The sequence below is a fragment of the Cavia porcellus genome, unplaced genomic scaffold (assembly GCF_034190915.1).
Source record: "Cavia porcellus strain 051 isolate PalLab524CR breed Dunkin Hartley unplaced genomic scaffold, mCavPor4.1 scaffold_21, whole genome shotgun sequence".
NCBI lineage: Eukaryota > Metazoa > Chordata > Mammalia > Rodentia > Caviidae > Cavia > Cavia porcellus.
This window is the reverse complement of record NW_026947504.1, coordinates 52,123,919-52,146,785: the sequence shown is the minus strand read 5'-3', so window position 1 is coordinate 52,146,785 and position 22,867 is coordinate 52,123,919. Positions and strand designations below refer to the sequence as shown.

Sequence of the window (22,867 nt, the reverse complement as noted above, 5' to 3'; positions counted from 1 at the left end):
TGAGTAAACTAAAGTCACACAAGAGATCTCTGCTTTTATCTCCACAGCTGTACTATAAAACATTCAGTGAAGACTCACACCTTGTCTATCAGGAGAACCAAATGAAAAAATCTTAGAAAAATCCTTGTAAAAGTTTTCTCCTAAATCTTTGTGTGTTACAGTGAAATGTTATACACACTCAAATTTTGTGGTAATCATTTATGAGAATTCTGAAATGTACAAATTCAAATTTATCTAGTTGACAAGGGAAGATTAGTTGAGTTATTTATATTAGATTTCTTAGAATATTAACTCTACAGGTCCTTGAGGAAGTTTCCTTTTTCTAGCTCACTCTTTTTATCTTCGGTAAAGGAAAAAATCATACTGTTACCCTCAGGTATGGTTCTGAATATGAAATGACATAATAACTATGAAGAAAATAGCTCTGTCTATGCAGAGCAAGTAAGCCAGAGTGCCCAATAAATGCTCCTTAGTATGATTATTGTTATTTAGTTCCAAAAATGCATTTCTGCTTATTTATTGTTTGTGGGAAATAAGAAAATGCTCGAAATAGAGAAGAAATAAAGAGCTGTCTTTAAAAGGTCCCTATCTTACATTCTCTGTCTCTCTGTCTCTCTCTGTGTGTGTCTCTTTCTCTCTCTCACACACACACACGTGCTTCTACAGAAACAACAACAAAGCTGTCTGAGTCATTATCTCATGAGAAGTATATGAGATACTTCCATAGAAGTTTCACTGAAATCTTAATGCAACCATTATAGTTCTTCCACTGAAATCATAATCATATGCTCTAAAGTCATCACAGTGTATCATGTCAACGCATGCTGAGGGAGTCCTTGTGCACAGACCATTGACGTGATAGACTATAATGGGTCTTTCAGAGCTGCTATGGTCCACTGCCTCAGTGCATACTGAGGGAGCCTTTAATGCATGGATCTGAGCCTTCAGAGTACTTCTTCACTTGTTGGAAGAGGAATTTCTCATGAATATTTTGATGAAAAGCTAGTCACTTGATTGTCATTGATTTTTAATAAGCCTCACAGTGATACAGTGATTAGTGTTCACCATGATACTAAAAATTTCGAGTTTTGTTCAAGAATATGTAACAGCTGTCAACCTCCCAAGGTGTAAGACAATTTACTCCAAAAAGCAATGATCTGTATCAAGGACAAGAATGCCTTCTGGAGTTCATTGGTAAAGGCTTCAGTGTAGCCTCTCAATTTATCATTCCAGAATCGTTGCCCACTACTAATGACAGCTGCAGAATCTGCATGCTCCAACAAAAACATGCCTCTGCTCATGATGGAGTATGGAGAATTCAGGATCATGAAATAAAAACATTTGTCTAAGTTCATTTCTGAGTAAACTAGAAGATTCAGACATGTATGCAGGAAATATTAAAATTTTGAAATTTAAAGAACACGATGCATTCACTGGATAGCTTTAGTTATCCATTCATGGTTATTTGAATCTTTTCTACACTGTAGAAGAAACTCAGGGTTGGATTGTATAGATGGTCCCTGTAAAGATGTTACACTGATTCTTAAAAGGTTCTTTCTTAAAATTATGGCATACTTTAAGTATATTGTAATTAATTAAAATTTTTGAAAACTAAGGAAACTGATTTAAAAGATAGTTCAAAGACTAAAATACAATGAAGGTTAATTATTTTAATTGTAGAAATATAATTTTAATTTCTTCTTTTACTCAGAATAAATCTTGTCAAAAAACCCCAGTATGCTCCATTGCCCTTTCCTTCCAATATATAGTTTTAAATCTTTTTTCCTTTCCTTTTTCAAATATGTATGTTAATTTTTATTTTTTACTTACTTTACTTTCAGCTTTATTTTACCTTTGCCATTTGTCTAATTTCATTACTAATGCTTCAAAAAACATAGTGGTAGAAAATAAAAGTCAACTTTTGAAATCCAACTCCTTAAACATTCCAAAGAAATTAAAGACAAGCAATAGCTTTTAGTCAAGAAATCTCTTGGCTACAAGTCATGACACAGAGTTAAATTTATTTCAGTTTGATAGGGTGACCTTTACTACATGCACACATTGACTGAAAACAGATTAATAATAAAAACAGCAGTAAAATCTAATACACATGTACCAATATTTCCCATGTACTGGAACAGATCCATTTTCTCCGTGTTTTGCTTTGCTCTGCATCCAGGCTGGTTAGAAACTAAGAATTTTATTACTGTTCTTTGTTTCCTCAGCCATTGACTGTAGTTAACAGAGGTGTAAGGAGGGACTAAGGGAAAGAGAATATAGGTAGGTAGCTACCCCTTCATCTGCTCTTAGCCAGTTTTAGTCTAGTAATTTGGCAGTGACTGCATCCTTTTAAGAACAGTGTGCATCACCAGCTCTCCAGCTCCAAGAATAGTAATAGGTGTACAGGTGACATAGTGACTTCTTGATATTGCTAGTCTCCAAGCTACTCAGCCCAAAGGTCAACTCCTGTATCCTGAGATACAAACCTACCATTAAAATTTCTTCATGTCTAGTGGATACAACAATTGAACATGTGCATAGTATGTGCAAACCCCTGAGTGTGATCCCTGGAACAATAAAAAAAAATATTATTTAAACATCTGAGTGAAATTATCTTTTCTGCACAAATATTATTTATACAACAAAGGGAACCAGAACTGGGCTGAAGGGATAGAAATATTGATTTTTGAGATTGGTTTCTCACATTTTAATGAATAAAAACCTTGCTGGTAGGTTAGTGGTAAAGAATGTTGGGATTCCTAGTAAGCACTACTCAAATTTATTAAAACGCAGAGAGCATTGTCATGAAGATTGTGACTACAACCACTATGACCATTAAGACATATTTGACTTTGTTGAAATTACAAATATAAATATATACAATCAGTCCCTTGAAATTTCAATTTGTGGCACAGATCAAGAATTGAAAAATTCCCATGGCCATGGCTCTGGTGTTTTGTTTTAGATTTTTGAAGAAGACTCAAACAATATTTATTTTTAAGTAAATTTTTGTAGGCAATCTAGTGAAGTCCAGCGGGGGGGAGAATAAAGGAAATGTAAATAAACACTATGTATCTATGGTTATTCTACATAACAAGGCCCAATCTCATTGAGTCTCATGTGGAAAACTATATGGGACATTATAAAATCCATGTGGCATTATCCAGCTGAAGGAGTGGAAAGCTGAAATACTTGATCTCAAAACTAGTTACATTCCTAGGGTGTTATTTTTCTGCCATTTCAGCTTACGCTTTACAGAGATACACACTACTGTAGAGGGAAATAATTTTTCTGAATTGGCAGGAAAAGTAATTTCTACTTTATTTGCAAATAATCTCTGGGATATACTGAGATGAACATAATATCATTTTGATATTATCTGTTTCAATTATGATAAGCATAATCTTCATGTAGACGTTGAGCAGACAGTGTTCGGGATTAGGACCAAGTACCAACTTTATAGTTTGTAAAGTGAAAATTCTAATCACACACGCAACTCACTAAATCTTCCTGTACTGATGTGGGAATGAAAGGGAATTTAAGTCAGACTTGAGTACATTAGTTGGATAGATATATAGAAGTATAAATGTATACACTTCCAAAATTTTGTTGTCATATAAGGTATTGTCTTCCCCACTCCAAGTCCTTTTTAAGAGATAAATGCCCTTCAATGACTACTATGCATCAGGAAATCATAGCCACTCACACATAGTTAGTTGTAATCCTGCAATGACAATTCAACACTGTTTAGAAAAACTGCACAGTCCTTCCTGGTAAGAGACAGGCTTCACAGAAAGGGGACATCAAGATATTGTCAATTTGTGCAGCAGTAACCAACACAAATACAAGAGTTAGGAGCTAAGATCATTGATACCCATAATTCATGATTTTTCTCTTGGGCTCTTTCTTTGTAAAACTCTACATGTGGCTTAACTCATAAATAAGGTCTTTTTTATGAGTCCTAATTTCCATATTTCTATTTCCCTAAAATTAAATGATAAAGATAAGTTTTTCATATTAGGAAATCTCTCAAGAAAATAATATGAACCTCACATAAATTTGGGCTACAGTGCACAACATACTGTTTCTCAAAGATTTATAGCCTAAGACAAACTATACTTGGTTAAGATTTTCTTTAATTTGCAAATATTTTAAATTAAAGAAGGTTTGTTTACCCTGAGAAGTAGTATGTTATTAACAGTATAGTTTAAATGTTTAGAACTATATTTATTTATGCTAAAAACTTCATTGCACTTTGTACAACATAGTGAAGATTTCTATTCACTATGGAAATTCAATTTTATAATTTTTATTTATGCTTTTTGTGATAAAAATAAATTTATCATGGCAGATATTGCTATTATACACACATATTGCATCTTGATCCTTTTTATTTCCTCCATACCCATCATCTCCTCCCATCTTCAGGCTCTCTTCCTATCTCCAAAAAGTCTGTTTGCTTGTTTCCTGTTAACTGTCTTTTATTTTGCTCCTCAAATTACTTAAACCTTGGGTTTCTTATATGAAAGAAACCATGCAATATCTAATTTTCTGTATCTCATTTATTTAACTTAGTGTTATGATCTCAAGATGAATCCATTTTCCTAAGATAACTCAAATATATCTTTCTTTATGGCTGAATAGTACTCCATCATATGTTACATATAACATATATCACACATATGGGCGTATAAGCTGCTTTAAAGAGTTAAAAATTATGACTATGCTAGTATATATATGGGTATGCATGTATGATTGCAATGTGAATTCTTTAACTCTTTGGGGAAGATACTCCTAAATGATATTGCTAGATCAAATGAAATCTCTACTTTTAGTTATCCGAGGAGTGTATTTACTGAAATCCACAGTGGTTGCAGAAGTTTACATTCTCAACAGTATAAATGACTTTTTTTCCCCACATCTGAATTTTGTCTTTTAAGTTCTTGATGATAAAATTATTCTTTCTGGAGTAGTGTGGAATGTCAGTGCTGTTTTGATATATATTATTTAATGTCTCAAAATGCCACTTTTTCATGTCCATATTGGCTATTTGTACTTCTTTTGAGATGTGTTTATTCATTTCAAATACTTTTGACTGGGTCTTTTATTTTGGGGGAGCTTGATCTACTGAGTTCTCTGTATCCTAGATATGCGTTATCTACCTAAGGGGTATATTTTAACTTGATGTAGTTCCATCTGGTATTTGTTGCTGTTATTACTTAATAAACTAAGGTCAATGGAAAAAGCTTTTGCTTATATCTTTAAGCAATTTACCAACTTTCTCCATTTCTCTCTTCTGGCATACTCAGTGTTTTTGTATTTGTGTCAAAGTCTTTGATAGATTTTGAATTTGTTTTAGCACAAGGGGAGATGGATCCAAATTCACTTCCTGGCACCTTTATTTTAAAAGACTATTTTTTTCCCCAGTGTATGTCTTTGGCATCTTTGTTGACTGTCAGATGGCTTAAAGTGTTTGTTTTTGTTTTCATCCTTGATTCTGTTTGTTTGATCAACACGTTTATTCTGCCGGTACTATGCTGTTTCTATCACAGTAGCTTAGTAATGTAATCTCCTGCTTTGCTCTTGTTGCCCAGATGTGTTTTGGATATTCTGAATCTCTTTTGGTTTCGTACACATTTCAGGATTGTTTTTCTCTAGTTCTTTGAAGAATGTTATTGGTATTTTGATTGGAATGACATTAAATCTATATATTACTTTTGGTAATGTGACCATTCAACAATATTGATTCTGTTTATTCAGGAATATGAATATCTTTCCAATTTTGTTGATCATTTCAATTGCTCTGTTCTTAAAACAGTATTCTAGTGTTCATTACCGTGATCTGTAATTAAATTTTCATTATACAGGACTGTCATTCCCTTGCTTAGGTTAATTCCTAGGTATTTACTTTTGAAGTTATGTGAATGAGATTGTCTTCCTGATTTATTTCTTGGTGGGTTCATTGCTGGAGTACAGAAACACCATTGAATTTTCTGTATCAATTTTGAGTTTCGCTACCTTGATGAATTTCTCTATTAGTCTATGACTCTTTTGGTGACCTTTTTTTGGATCTTCTATGTATTGTGCCATATGCAAACAAGGATGGTTTAATTTCTTGTTTTCTTGTACTTTTCACATTTAGTTTTCTCTTGCCTGATTGCTCTGGCTCAAATCTCAAGTACTATAATGAAAAGGTATGAATTTTAAGAGAAAAAATTACTACTTAGTAGTCATTTGGATTAAAAAAATATGTCTGTATATACATATATATTATAATTTTATGGTGGAATATATATTTCATATGTTTCATATTCCATGTACATAAATATATATGTTCCTGAGGTAAATTCATATTGAGCAGAAGATGTCTCTGGATAATGGTTAAAAGTTCATACAATAAAAATCATTGCTTTTTTAAGAATTAAAAATAAAGTGATTCATGAAGCCAATTCTTTAGGAAAATAATACATGTTAATATTTTTTAAAGCGGTAACTATATAGGGTTAGTGAAAGACTGAAATTATTTTGGAGAAAATGAATGAGTAACATTAATGTGTCTTCTCTCATGTACAACTGAAAATCAACTTACTCTAACACATTTTTAAATGAAGCTAGAGTACTACACAAATATCCTTGGAAGTTGCAACTCTGCTAAATGATAGCTAACAGGCAACACTTCTGATAAACAAAGCATATGATTAAGTTACATTCTTGGTCTTATTGTAAGTAAAGATTTTAATAAGCTGAAAAAATTGCTTTCAATACCGGGGTCTGAGCCCAGAGCCAATGCTCTAAGCTGTTACCTTCCCCCTCTCCTCTCTTTCTTTCTTTCTTTCTTTCTTTCTTTCTTTCTTTCTTTCTTTCTATCTTTCTTTCTTTCTTTCTTTCTTCCTTCCTTCCTTCCTTCCTTCCTTCCTTCCTTCCTTCCTTCCTTCCTTCCTTCCTTCTGAAACACGGTTTCCCTAAATTGCTAAACTGTACAGGTCAGGATCATGCTGCTTATTCTCCTTCTTCAGCTACTCAGAGTGTTTGTATTATTGTTATGTGCCATTACACTTGGTAATAAGCAACATTTTGCACCTGCCTTGCAAACAGGCAGTCGTGAGTTCGATCCCCGTACCGATAAAAAAAAAAAAAAAAAAAAAAAAAAAAAAAAAGAAGCAACATTTTTATACAGCAATTAAAAAAAAGTTCAGTGTAAATACCTTTTCCCTCAAGTAAATGATTCATTCAAGGTGTTGCCAGAAAGGATGCTTGAGCGTGGTCATGAAGAGATGGAAAAGGTAAAGATAGAAGAATATGCCCAAAAGCAGAGTATCCTTTGCATCTTCACATTATGATTGCAATCATCTGCGCGCAATTCTTTCTTCTTAACGTCTTTCCTAGTGTTGTGGTTTGTGCCTAGATGTCCCCCTAAAGCCTCAGGCATTCATAGTTTTTTGTTGTTGTTGTTTTTTTTTTTTTTTTTTTTTTTTTTTTTTTTTTTTTTAAGTGACTGAAATCTACAGTGTGTCATTGATTTGTAGTGCAATTATGGGGTAACAGATGCTGGAATTCAGGGTGGGTGACTGCTGGATCACCTCAATGACTGCACTGGCAGTGCTCTAACCCTGGAACACTGGACACAATAGAAGGGGCAGAAAGAGATTTGTCTTGCTCTCTCTGGTTGTTTTTGCTGTGTTCCATTGCCATGAACACTTACCCTTCTGCATGTGTCAACCTGCCTTAGATTCAACTATGAACTGAAACATCTACAACCTGAGAACTAAATAAACCTTTCTCCCTTTAATTTTGTACATTTTGTATTTTGTGTCAGCAGTGAAAAAAGTAACTAAGACGCCTCCTCTCATCTTTATCGTTATTCATCTCAGTCTTTCTTCTGTTTTTTTTTTCTTCTTAAACATTTTTCAACTGCCTGACTCTTTTTCCTTCTCTCTTTTATCTTAACTCCTTGAATCCTTTATCTTGAACAGTTTTGCTTTGGTTCATTCAAATTTACAGCCTTTATTTTCTTATACTTGAGAAAAGAACGAATAAATTGAAGGATAACAATGATGAGGAATATTTTATGTTAATTAAGTTCCTATATTTTGATGTTAATATTTGTTTTAAATCTTATGGTGCTTATTAAATTATAGGAAATAATTTTCTACTTTTGACATGAGGCTTATCTTTTGAAATAATATGAGATGATTTGGCCAAGAGATGTGGCTGAGTTTTTAATGAGAGAGATTTGTCAAAGATCAAGCTGGGCTGCTTTATAGTGTTACACTGCCTGAACCAATTGGCAACTCGGAAGTGCTTTGGGTGATGATACACACAGAAATACAAGCTTCGGAGGCCAGCTGGCTTGCAGTTCTGTGTAGCCAAAAAGTTATCCTTGACAGCTTCTGAGTCCAGAGTTGTTCCTGGCAGACAGGGCCTTTAATGGAGCAGAAGACACTGAAAGACTTTCCCTTGCACATGGAGAACGTTTTGCTAGTTATTACTCTGAGAGATGAAAGAGAGAAATGTTCTGCTGAATTTCCCATTCAGAAACATCACTGTCTAGAGAGCACTCTGATTTATGTCAGAATTTACAGTGTATTTCACTAAGCCTCCACTACTACAGAAATACACAAAAAATTCAATCAGAGCAGGGTATTCAAAAGATAATGTCTAAATGACGTGTACAGAGAATATGTAGAAAACAAAAATAAGCATCCTCCCACCTTTTTTCTAATGTTAGGGGGATTTATGGCCTGATCCTTTTTTCTAATGTTAGGGGGATTTATGGCCTGATCTATGTATGAACTGGGCACACATTTTTCCAATATAGTCCTGAACACCACTAGCTAGCTCACCGATCCAAGTTGGGAAATAATGTAATTTTCCATGCATTAGGTATAATTTTGTTTCTTCTTTTTGTGACCTTTCTACAGATTTTTAAACCTTTTTTTTTTTCATAGAAAGATTGAAAGTGACTTCGTACATTTAATGTAGTAAGAGAAGATGGAGAAATTGATTCATCTGATGTATAAACTGCAGAAATGGCAGTGGAGGTTAAGGACCAAGTAACAGAAGTGGACCAAGTAACAGTGCTGGTACCAAAGAAAATTCTTTAAAATGTGACAGGAATGTGATTTTTATATTTGATAAAGGTAACAATAAGTCTTCAATAATATCCAATATTGAGCACATAACTTTCCTGATGTTTTTCAGAGATTACCTTTTTAAAACAAATTTATTTATATCAGATTTCAATTAAGTCTATACATTCTATTTGGTTAATTTAATTCTGATTATTTGGCTAATTTAATAATGATGATTCAAATATGTCTTTTAAACCAGGGAATTAAAATAAAATTCAAAAATTGCTTTAATATGATTTTGGGTTTAGGATTCCTGAATTATTTTTGCACAGTATATGCACTAGGAAAACATGGTATCTGTAATTCAGAAGATAAGAGTTTTATTCAAAAAAGATATGAAAGAAAATATAGAAATTATATAAAAGTATTTTAATGTTTTCAGTGTTAAAAAGTTTAACATCTTACAGGAAATATATTAAAATATTTAAATACATTTAAATTTATAAAATATATTTATATACACCTAAATATATAGTATGCTATTCTTACTTATCTTTGTTCATTATCAAAGGAACCATAGTGAATGATATACACTAAAATTTGGTTAATCCAATACTTAATATAAATTTAGGTGTTTTAAATATAATTAGAGTAAATATTTTTCTATTCATTGAAATTGAAAAATATACCCAAAGGTGTGATGACCACACTTGAACGAATATAAGTCTAATACAAATCTGATCCTAGAATATTGGTTTTAGCGTAGCTCTACATAGCTCAATTTCATTAACAATTAAATGAATTTAATTTGTTGTATCTTTTGCTTATGCTGTGTGGTTTTCATAACAGTTGTAATAGCAATCATTTTTCCAGTAAAAGAAAAAAATCATAATCAACCCTACCAATCACAATGTGAGTTGAAGAATGTTTTTTTTTTTTTTAAAGTCAATTATGGTCATTTTTATTATTTTAACTTTCAGAGAAAGAAGTGTGTCCTTTAAATTGAACTGGTATAGAATTTTCTGCCATCTCTTATAGCCTGAAATAAGGAAGTTTAGGCAGTTTTCAAAAATAAAGGCATACCAATATCCAGGATCTTGTGACAAAAGCTGAGAAAATTTGCAATTTTCATGATTACTAAATCATCATCACCTTCACGATTATCATTATCATCATTATCAATACTAGCAATTTTATTCCTATTAAGAGGAGGCAAAGACTCTCCTAAGCTGAAAATCTTGCACGTGTGAGAAAAATTACTGTAGGAGATATTAGGAGAGATAATGCATATTAAAGTTTATAGTTTCACTCTCCTAATTTATGAAATTAAAATAAGACACATATACATGCCTAGAACTTCTCCTAAACAGTTGATGACTATCAATTATATTATGTGTGATGAAATGAACAGCTACTTTGAAGAAAAAGAGACATTATGGTACCCATTGCCGATTCCATATCATCATGTTGTGAAATCCAGTAATGCTTTTATTCTTTGTTTAGAGTGGTTTTAGTCTGTTCTGTATTGTTTAATTTTAACATACATGAAGGTATGGACAGCTATTTTGAAGAGAACAAAAGACATTATGGCAGCCATTGTTGATTTTCCTATTGTCTGGCTTTGAAGGCCTGTAATGCCTTCATTATTCTGTTTTGATCAGTGTTATAGTATTTTGTTTTGTATGAAATCATTGTATGTGAAGATATGGACAACTATTTAGAAGAAAACAAGAGGCATTGTGGTAACCACTGTAGATCTCTTGTTGTCTTGCTTTGAAATCTGTGTCACTTACATTGTTTTCTTCTGATCTGCTTTGTTCTGTTTCATTATGTTTAGGTTTGTCCTCTTTAAAATTAAATAAAAAAATAAAACAAGATACATAACAACCAGAAAGAGATAAAAATAGATCTACTACTAAAGATTGATACTGGCTACTTGGTCTATAGCATACATGCATTTTCTGAAAGTATTTTTTTCTCAAGTGATCTTGTTCAGTTTTAATTCATGATGTCTGTGCTGGTCACCCATTGGAGCCATGATTAAAATTGGGCCAAACATAGAACCATGTCACTCTGATACCTTTGTCCATGGATTGAACAATGTGTTTCCTTCATCCATACTTCAAATTAATTAGGAATGAAAATCAGTCTTCCCCCATATTTATCATACACTGATTTAGGCCTGACATATTTGCCAAACATTTTCTGAAAATCTTTCTGTAAGACAGATGCAAGCACAAGAAGAAATGAAAGCAAGCAGAGAGGTGTCATAGACAGAGGGAAAGCAGGAACATTTTGTAGTCTTCAGTTCCAAGGAGCAATCTTTCCAGCATGAGCTTCTCCAGCAATTTCTTGAGTTCATGTTACATCTCAATGTGCTTTCTACGATAAATATCAATAGAAAGAACCTTAAAAATATTTCAGTACAGAACAAGTATATGGACTCACTATTCTTATGTGAATGTGTTAAATGGCAATTTTATTTAGTATTTCATTCAGATTATAATTCTGACCCCTTTATTTACAATTCTGAAAGTGCATGTAGTCTAAAATTTGCTTTCTTAGCAAATTAAACAGATTTCATTAAATATTGATGCAGTATTTGTCCATTTAAAATAATGACCTAACTAAAAAAATGGGGTTCTGAAATGAATACACTTCTCAGATGGAGAGAAGCAAAAGGCCAATAAATGCATGAAAAAATATTCAACATTGCTAGCCATTCAAGAAATGCAAATCAAAACCCCACTGAGATTGCACCTCACTCTGCACAATATGGCTACCATCAAGAAATGAACAATGGCAAAGATCGGCAAGGATATGGGGAGAAAAGAACACTTATTCATTGTTAGTGGGTATGCAAATTGATAAAAACACATGTAAATCAATGTAGAGATTCCAAATAACTAAAAATAGAAATTTCATTTGATTCATCTATCCATTGATTAGGTATCTTCCCACAGAGTTTTAAAAATCATATTACAGTTAAAGACATCATACCCCAGTGATATATTAATAATCATGTTTAAAGCAGCACAGCTCATAATAGCTAAATATTGGAAACAACCTGTATGTCCATCAACAGATAGATAGATTTAAGAAAAGATGATATTTATGTACAATGGAGTACTACTCTGCCATAAAGAAGCATAAACTTGAGTCATTTTTAGGAAAATGAATGAATGTGAGACCATAGCCTTGAGTACAGTAAATCCAGAAATACAATTTTAAATATTAAATGTTTTTTCTGATGTGGAATACTCAATATATGAATAAAATGTGAAAAAAAAGGTAAAAGGTGAAAAAACAGCAAAAAATATATTGCAAATCCAATGAGGACAGTGTATCTAAAAATTGGCTTTGTATAATTGTCTTACATATTTATATGGCTTTTTTCCCTATGAGTCTGGTTTTAATCACTACATATGATAATTAGCTTTTGTAGTCTTACAAGGTAAATAAATCTGATGTATACAAAATGAATGATAGTGAAAGAAAGTGGGGAACAAAATTTGAAATTTGTTATATATATGTGTGTAAACTCCCTAAGTGAATATAATAATAGCAAGTAAAGGACATGAATATTTTGTTTAAAATATTTTCCTCACCAAGGAAATCATTCTTAATTGTAAATCTCAACAACTAAATTATATCTTTAAAGATGCTTAACTCAATGTACAATAAGAATGATTTTTTTTAATAGAACAACTTTTTGTTTACAATAAAATAATTTTTATCTTTGAAAAATTAAAAGAACAATCAGGCTAAAATCAGTTACTCAACTAATCAACATAGGTGTGTTGATCAGTGTAGCAGGGTGTGGTGTTGCTGGGTGTGACGGTGCTGTAATCCAAGCACTCTGGATGCTAAGCCAAGAACATTGCTCCTGTTTGTAATCAGCCTGGGATACAAAATGAGTTCAGGGCCAGTCTGGACTACATAGGAAGACCTTGTCTTAAAAAACCAAAAACAATGGCAAAAAATCCAGAGCAACGTTGAGTATAACATCGAAGTAGCAAACATTTTAGATATTTTAATATATCAACTTAATTCAAATATTAAATATTTTGGAATGTCAAATATACATAGACTTTTTCTGCACTTATGTAAAGATACTATTGATTTTGATTTGTTTTGTTTTATAAATTCTGAATATGAATATAAACTAAAATTTCACCAATATTAGATGAATTAATTTCTCATTCAAAAGACACACAACATCTGAATAAATGCCAACACTAGACTCAACTATAGTTTATTTATAAAAATTCACTTTATATTTAAGAACACACAAGATTTAATTTAAAGGAAGGAAAAAAGAGATTCAATGAAAACAATAACTAATAAAAATGAAAGTAGGTATATCATAAATCAGTATTTTTCATGCCCCATATTTATTTTAACACTATTCTCAGTAGCAACAGAGTAGAAAGACCATAAATGTCCATTAAAAGATAAACAAATGGAAAAAAGAAATCTTGTATATCCATACAGTGGAATAGTGTGCAGTCTTTAAAGTATGGAAATCTTCCCATATGTAACAGCCTAAGAAAGAAGGAAGACTTCACACTAAGTGAAATAAGCTAGTCACAGAACACAGTTCTCTTTGAGTCCATTTATATGGCAAGTATGACAAAGTAAAATACTTAAAAACAGAGGGTCCCCTGCTATTGTAAAGTCAGCAAGAGAAATTCAAAATTTACAATTTAACAGGACTTACATTTCAGGTGTATTGGAGAATTCGCTTATAGAAACCTGCTATAATATATTTACCTTAGTTAGTAAAACTGTACTGTACATTACAAAAGTTAAGAGAATGTATGTCATGTCAAATGTTTAAACAGAAAAAGAGAAATTTCTCATGATGAAATAACTTACAAATATATTGCACTTACACAATTGGACTTATTGTCTCAATTAAAGTTGCTCTAACTATTCAGATGATTGAGGTTAAGTGTTAATGAGGATTTTAACAGGAGCTTTGAGATCTGATGTTGAAGAAAATCAAATAAATTTTCTCATAATTTCATTACAATGTTTAGGCAATCTAGCCAAAAAAAGATGTTTAAGTTTAGCAACTCCACACAAGGAATATAAACATTATGTACTGCATGCTTGTGTTAATAAAGAGTTAAGAAAATAGCTGTAAGTTCCAAACTAATTACTTAGTAATTTCTTTTAACATTTTTGAAATATGAGACTAGATAAAATTTGTTAATTAGTTAGCAGGAGATTGGTTTCAATCAATTTATTTCCTTTCTTGTATTTCAATTCATTTTGAAAAAGAAAAAAGATCTTGACAGATTCTCAAATGGCATTTGGTTGAATTTTGGTTTGAACTGCATGATCCTTCAACTGTCTTTTTTGATTAACTCAATGTAAACAAAATTTTGCAACTTGAAATTAAAAGGACCTGAATTCACCCAGGGGAAAAAAAGGAAGTAATTTTACCTATTCAATGAAAATCAAGAAATTGTAGTGTTTCGGGACCAAGTTAAATTTAATAAATAAACCAAAAACTGCACAACTTTTTCAAAATTTGTTTTTCTCATTGTCTCCCAGACACAAACATTTCCTAGGAGTAATAAAATTCAAGCAAAACTGAAAATTGTAGAGTTTCATCACAAAAGTTAGAGATTTAAGAAAATTTGTTCATGATGTGAGTATTTTTTAAACCTCAATAAAATTTGTCTTTGTTAAGGTTTTATGTTATGCATATATTCCTGATTCCTACATGTATATTATAATTGTCCAGCAAGATTTTTTTCCAATTTTGATTAGCAAATTGCACCATAAGTCAGGTTAAGATTCAAATTATACTTTTCATGAATTTTTAAAGAATTTATTATCAGTATTTACAGTTATAATTACATTAATGCTCAATCAATTTAGTTTGCAGGTATAATTGTAGAGATAAAATTATCAACTTCTTTTTTATGTTTAGTCCTATTTGATTGTTGGTCCATTCATAAATAGAAATGGAATCCTTATTTCTGATTTCTGATTTCATTCCCGCTACAATTTGGATATTGAATGTCTTCCAAAGGGCTGTAGTTTAGAGGCTTCGACCCCAGGGCTGGTGCTGTCTGGGGGGCTGTAGAGCCTTTGAGAGATGCGGTTTTGGGTCTTAGATCACTGGAAGCCTGCATTTGAAGGACATCCTAGGACCCCAGTCCATTCCTCTTCTCTATTTCCTAGTTTTATGAGGGGTTTTGCTCTACTACGTATTGGCTGTTGTGAGCAACTTTGTAACAGTGTCAAAGCTGTGGAGCCATCCGAAGAGAAACTGGAACCTCCAAAACTGAGCCAAAATCAATTTTTTAATAAATTGATTATTTCTGGCATTTCATTATAATGATAGCAAACAACAGAAACGTCAGGCACTTTTTCAGTTTCACCAAAAAAGTAGCATGTATAATGGTACAACACAGGAGGATGTAGTTGTTAGTAATGATAAAAAGATGCCAAGTCATTTTCCCTGTGTCTAAGTCATTGTTGAGACAAAATACCTGGAACCCAGGCATTAAAAATGAGAGGTTAATTTTAGATCACAGATTGTACAAATTATGACTGATTCCAAACCAGAATGACATGGGTGAAGTGGATCACAGAGAAGGCTTGTTCATGATGTTGCTGTGGGAAGCAGCATGCCCTTCCATTCTTTGGAAGCATATCTAAAAATAAACCACAACTTTCCGCCCCTAGCTGCCAAAAGACTCGCGTGCATTCCGTTTGGTAAAATGCATTTAGTCTAAGAGTTGTCAAATCCTAAGCATTTCAGTAATGCTGAAAGAGCCACGTTCCAATTTCTTCTCTGTATATTAAGGCAAATTTAGTTGTAATCATCTTTAAAAATGCAAAGAATTTTAGACAATTCCAATATGCAAAGGTAAATATCCTCATGCAAAAAGGGAGAAATAGGGGGTTAGAAAGGAATAGGACCAACCAGGAATGGTGACACACATCTGCCATCCCAGCACTGAGGAGCCTGAGGCTAGAAAAATAGGACCATCTCAAAACTAAAATACAGCAGGGCAAACCTGAGGTCTCTTAATTTCATGGCAGTCATGTGAGGCAATCTGTGGACACATGTGAATCCAAAGGACTTGGATTCTTCCTGTGGTAACATCTGTCCTTCTAGCTCCCATGGTTTCTTTCTTGGGTTGGCTTTACTTACTACGGTGGCTTTGCACAGCTGTTCCATTTTCCTGCCTTAGCCAGCATCCCGGGGTCTCCGCTGCCCTCACACTCACAGCCGCACACGCTGTCCTCTCTCAGCACATCAAATTGTTTGCTTTTTAATGCTGAATTTTCAGCAAACAACTTTTCCTTTACTTCATTTTTTGAGGCTGCAACTTTAATGGAGCTTTCTCTCTGGCCAAATTCAAAACTTTTAAAATCATTCTCATGGTCTGTTTTTTATTCTCAAGGTAGAGCTGGATACAAGTCCCCAACAGTAGACACACACTGCCTTAACATTAGATTGCCTTGAAAGTTCTTCCCTAAGATTAATTAGTTCAGTGCCCTTAATCTCAATCTCCTTCAAAGTCTCCAAGGATGAGGAAAATGCAGATAAATTTCTGGCCAGAGAATAACACACATGGCATGTGTTCCCATTGCCAGTATGGTCTGAAATGTCCTGATCCTGGCCTTAACCAGTTGTTTATCTGTTGTTATTCTGTTCTGAAACCTTACCAGAATGTCTTATTAAACCTAATTCCTCATCTTGCACAGCTGCTTCTGTAGCTGACATTGCCAAACCTTTCCAAATGCTTCCTGCAAACCAGGTCCAAAGGCTTCTAAGCTGCATGATCAGGGAGCGTCATGATATAACCTAACTAGCTGGTACTAAAATCTGTCTTAGCCATTTTCTCATTGCTGGGAAAAAATGCTGGACATTCACAAGTGAAGTGTCTCAGAGGAGAAAAGACTTGGACTTTTTGTACAATGTCAGAATAGTTAAGAACTCTTGAACATGGACTACAAACATTGTGAATGGAGGAATGAATGTGGTCTTATTGCATACTGGAGCATAATACTATAGTTTGGACTTTGAATGTTCATCAAAGCCCAATGTTAAAGACTTAATCCCGAGAATAGTGCTACTGGGTTGTGTCCTCAAAGGAGATCTTGGGAGCCTGGTCTTTATCATTTCTCTTCTCTTTCTGGAGCATGATGAAAGGCATTTTGCTCTATCACACACTGTCATCATGATGTGCTGACTTTCCATAGACCCAGGTAAACTTGACCAATTAATCATAGAGTGAAACCCACAAATTTGTAAGCCAACATTAATCTTTTCTCATCATCATATAGTTCCTAAAGTATTTTGTTATAATGATGGAATACTGGATAGTAATTTTTTATGAAAAATGTGAAATATTTATTTCCTTGTCTTTGATTTTTTACCAATAATAAAGTATTATGAAATAATAAATGATAGAAATAGAATCCAAACTCTATCTTTCTGCTATAGTAAGCAGTATCTTTTTTCCAAAATTTCTACCTCAAGGAGGCTGGAGAAATGATTCAATAGTCTGCTGCCCACATTACACACATATGACAGGTTCATATCTCATCCTCTCAATCTAGCAACTTCCACATTGGTTAATATAAGAATATCTTTTTACTGCTTAATAACAATAAATACTTTATGAAATTTTAGCCAATTATATATTTTTCTTATAAAATATGTATTTCATTAAATGTTGTTTTACTAAAGGTATATTTTGAATATATTAATGTGGTATAATTATGTCATAAACATTTCTATCAAAAGTGCTTGCTTTGTTAAGATCTAAATACATATGCTCTTAGTGTACAAATGTAGGAACTATCATGTGGTTTTCTTAGTGATAGTGCTTGGCCTCCTACATTTAGATATTCATTTCTTAAAATTCCAAAATTCCTTGTAGTCCTAATGTAGCACCAAAAAGACCATTAATAAATTCAATCAAGATTGCTTACTTTATGCCAAATGGTTCTAATTTGTGAGTATTGTTGTAAAGTTAAATCAATGAAAATCATGGAGATGAGCATGAATTACATTGGCGTGGTAGGCATCATCATAAGTTACATTTTAATTAGAGACCTTTATGGATAAATAATTGTGGCAAAGAATTTGGAAATAATTTATTTTATTTTGAATAAGAAATAAAAATAGTTATTTCAATTCTCATTTTTAAAATCACATTAATAGAATCAACTATACCTAGTGACAACAATATCTTAGTTCTTTTTATTTAGAATTTTATTTGTGCCTTTTTGGAAGATGACAGAATAATAGGCAGCAGAGTAAACAGCGTCTCTGAGAGAAATAGTCCAGATGCTGGAATATAGCATTATTGGGAAGACAAGAAGGAAAGAAGTGGGTTGTCTGGACCAAGATGAATCTAAAGTGAGAATTGAAGCCCACAGAGCGTAAACAAGAAAAATTTAAACGAAGAAGGAGGCAGTAGCTGGTAGAGCTTTTGCCCAGAGCCAGACCCTCTGTGAGAGAGGAGCTGTTGGAACTTAGGTCGTGGTGATAGTGGTGGCTGGTGACCCAGAAGCTTCTGCAAAGAGAAGCAATAGTAGAGGGGACCAGTAGATACAGAGAAATGCACTGCTTGGCAATGAGTGCAGAGCACACAGTCCTCCCCTGGGAGAGAACAATTGACAAGTATCCATTTTGGAGTTGGGCTGAGTAAGCCTGGAACTAGAACGTTGGTCCACTCCGTCCAACAGCTCCTAGTTGGGAGCAGACCAAGGGAAACTGCTGGGACTGAGCCCCATCCCACACGCATTCCAGCAGCCATCACCAAGGTTCACTGCTGGTAGCCAGCTCAGCCTGAAGGCAGTGGCTGGCCCTACCCACAAGTGTTCTTCAATGGCCTTGGTGGGGGCTCCATACAGATAATCGGCTCAGTCTGGAGGCAGTGGCTGGCCCCACCCATGCGTGCACTCCACCAGCCAAACGTGAACCAACATAGGCTGGGAAGAGCAGCAGGCAACCCTGCACCAGCACACCCAGTGGCCACCATCACATACCCATAGCCAGCACTGGCTAGAAGAAGCAGAGTCTCACTCCAGAGAAATTAGAGCCAATGCAGGAAGTGCCTGGGATTCCACTACCCTCTTCTCCCAAAGAACCCAAGAATATGTCAAGACTAAGAAGCAAAAGTCAGACTCTGACCTCCAACCAAAGCAAAGCTAGCCCAGGAGAGGTAAACACAGAAGAGATTGGGAGATGCACACCTGAAATTTTTGAAGTGATGGCGACTGAAGTAAAGAAACAACTTCATGAGGTTTTATTAAAAAATTAGAACAGAAATACTATCTCAGGTAAAAGAACAAATGAAAAACAATAAAAGAACTGGTAGGTATATCTAAAGAAGACATAGATGGAAGAATAAAGGAGCATAGAAAAATAGGGCAACTTTGAATGAACAATGAACAAAAAATTTAAAATACATGAAACAGATTCAAAGAGATATCCAGGAAATGAAAAATTCCATTGAAAGCTGGCAGAACACCTTGAAAGAAACTGAAGATAGACTTTCACACCTTGAAGACAGGTTTGCAGCTTGTGATCAAGAAAGAAAAGATGCCTTAAAAAATAACAGAGGAGAGGGCTGGGGATTTAGCTCAGCAGCATAAGCGCCTGCCTTGCCAAGCACACAGTCCTGAGTTGGATCCTCGGTATTGAAAAAAAACAAAACAAAAACCAGAGGAGCCTGATGGCCTGCAGGTTGGTACCAACCACCCCTGCCTCCCTCCTACAGGGACTTGCCGTGCTTTATATCCACAGGGGTTTGGCCTGGCAGATTTGGGAGTGGGTGACTGGGGAGGGGCAAGGGGCAGAAAACGGAGACCTAGAAGGACAATGAATGGACTGCTGTGGCCTGTACCCAGCAGTGCCAGGGATGAGCACTGGGAAGATGGTGGGCCCAAAAGCAGGAGGAGGCCCCTGAAGATTCAGGTGACCAGAACATCGTTCTGGTCTAGAGATTCCAGTTTCCGAAACTGAAAAACACCAAAATACTCTCCAGCTAGAACAAAAAGTGAAAAACCAAGATAAATTCATCTCTACATTGAAATTACAGATTGAAGATCTCTAACAGACAAATCATGGCTTGGAAGAATGCGTTATGAAACTTTGAATAGTAAAGAGGTGGTAAGCAGTCAAATAGATGACTTAACTAGCCACAATGAGCATCTTTGTAAGGAACTGATTAAAATTGCCCAACTACCAAAACAACTAGAAGAAAAAAAAATTTGTGGTGTATACTGCCAACAAAGACTCAAAGAAGCAACTAACAAAATACTATAACAGAATTGGAAGATATTATAAAAAAGGCTTAAGTCTGTAATTCTAGAGACTGAAAAAGCACAAAATAAATCCCCTTCTAGACTTGATTTCTTCATCAAAGCAGAAATCAGATTACTACAGAAGCAGACAGATTACTACAAAAGCAAAATTTAGCATTTGAGAAAAAAATCTCAGAAACAGATCTAAAAACCCAGAGATGCCCATCTCCATCTTCCCAGGGTGCCAACTGTGATATAGAGCTTTTGGAGTCAATAACATGAGATTGTGAATAAGTTAAATGTATGTTACCAAAATATGAGCAACATTTGGCAGAAATTTAAGGTAATGTCAAGGTTCTTACATCTGAGAAACACAAGACCTTCCTTCGTTATGAACAGGCACAGAAAGAAATTGCCTGACTTTGAAGAGAAATGATGAAAACCTATAAGTCTCCCAAATCAACAACAGCACATGCTATTCTCTGGCAGGTGGAGACTGAGAGAGAAGCAGTCTTCACTGATTTTTTTCGAAGAATGACCACAAATTGGGACAGTGTGACAGAGGGGCTAAAAATTTCTCAAGAGACAAAATTTAATGAGAAAGCCTACTTGGATCAAAAGACAGAAGAGCTGGAGTGTACAGTTCATAATCTTGATGATCGTTGGAGCAAATGTCAAATATGAGTTTGATGAAGGAAACCATAACCACTGTGGAAAAAGAAATGAAATCACTAGCAAGAAAGGCAATGGATACGGAGAGTGAATGTGGCAGACAAAAAGCAGAGAATAATTCTTTGAGAATTCAGCAGTGAATCCATCAGGACCTTGGCATTTCTTCATTGACTTTTATATGAAAACACAGAAAAAGGTCTTTCTGATACTCAGCAACAGCTTGCTAAGAAAAAAAAAATATGTGCTTCAGCTTATTCAAGAGAAAATTATGTGCTTAGATGAAAAAATTGAAAAAGACCATTTGGGGCATGAAGAATATCATTGCTGAGATGGAACAGGTGTCGAGACAGTCTACTGAAACCTTCTAGAGTGCACCAATGACTAGATGAAACCAATGATAAGCTGGCTCAAATTGCTAAGGAAAGGGATATCTTTTGTGCATGACAATAACAATCTCTGCAAACAGTTTGGCAAAGCCAGATAAGAAATCAGACTTTACCCAAAAAACTGAACCACACATGTGATGAGCTTAAATGACATAAAACAGAAAGCTCAAATAAGAAATTAACAAGCTGAAGAACATATTAAAGTCTGAAGAATCCAACAACTGGTAAATAATAAATCAATCCTGAAAAGCCAATGAAGATGCTGAAAACTGGGGAAATAAGGCCACCAGTTGGAGGCAGGTAACAATATCTTGAAATTGGAACTATCACTGCTGAAGCAGAGGGTAGTGGATTGAAAGAAAAACTAGATGCCCTCAACAGAGAGGTTCGGCAACACTTATATGCAGAAAGGTCTTACAACTCCCAGATTTCAACTTCACACGAATCTCTTGTAAAGGTGGAAGAGGAACTACAGAAGAATCAGTTTGAAAAAGTGTTTGCCTTTGCAGATTTGTCTTCCACATCAGAGCTCTGTATTAAACTTGACTCAAAGATCTACTTAATTGACAGCTGGTTAGTAAGGATCAAGAAATAGAAACGATGAAGAATGAGTTAGATTCTGCTCGTTCTGAAATGGAACTCTTCAAGAATCAGATGACAAGAGAAAAAATCCCTATGTAGAATCTAGAAGCTTTGATGGTGGCCAATCAAGACAACACATAAGTCTCAGAAAGCACTTCAAAAAAAAAAAAAAATCTGAAATTCAGCTTCTTAAAGAGAACCTTTGCTTGGCCAAAAATAAAATTGCCACCCAGGTTAGAGACATGGCCCAGTTCAAGAATGTTGTAACACAGATAGAGCTGATTTAGACATTACTAAGTGACAACTAGTGACAGAACATTTTGAAAGGGAGAGGGCTGTCCAAGAACTTCATCACCAGAATTTTTCAAGCAATGCTTATGATTTGAGTTCAATGAAGCCAAATACAAAATGTCATTCACCAGAATGTGCTCATGATATACTGACTAAGACCTAGATCAAGGAGAATCTTTGCTATTAGAGGCTATAGAGATTTCTGACATGCTAAAAGATTCTTTCCATCCTTGGCATGGATTTTTTTTTTTTTTTTTGCTATCTGATTGCATTTATCTTTTGAATGCTTGATGATGTTAGATGTATTTATTAACACTCTGCCTCTGAGTCTCTGTTCTTGTGTGCCATATCACAGCGATCAGAGGTGATGCATAGAAACAGAAATGTATATGGCTCCCTCTATCCATACAGTAATAGTGAGTGCAAACTCTGCTTACTTTATTGGACACTGTTTTCTTAACTATCTGGAGTAAATAAAGAAGCTTAAAAAAAAATGAAAAGTGCTTTTACAAAACTGATTTCCTTTTCTTCCTTGGTATCTCAAATAATTGGTTAGTTAATTTTTTTTTTCCTTTT

The 22,867-nt window shown here is 34.2% G+C and overlaps 1 pseudogene; it reads left to right on the top strand.

Moving 5' to 3' along the window:
• The window catches only part of LOC100727809 (testis-specific gene 10 protein-like), a 108,840-nt pseudogene extending 86,386 nt beyond the window's left edge, over positions 1 to 22,454 (top strand).
• The last annotated feature ends 413 nt before the right edge of the window (positions 22,455 to 22,867 follow it).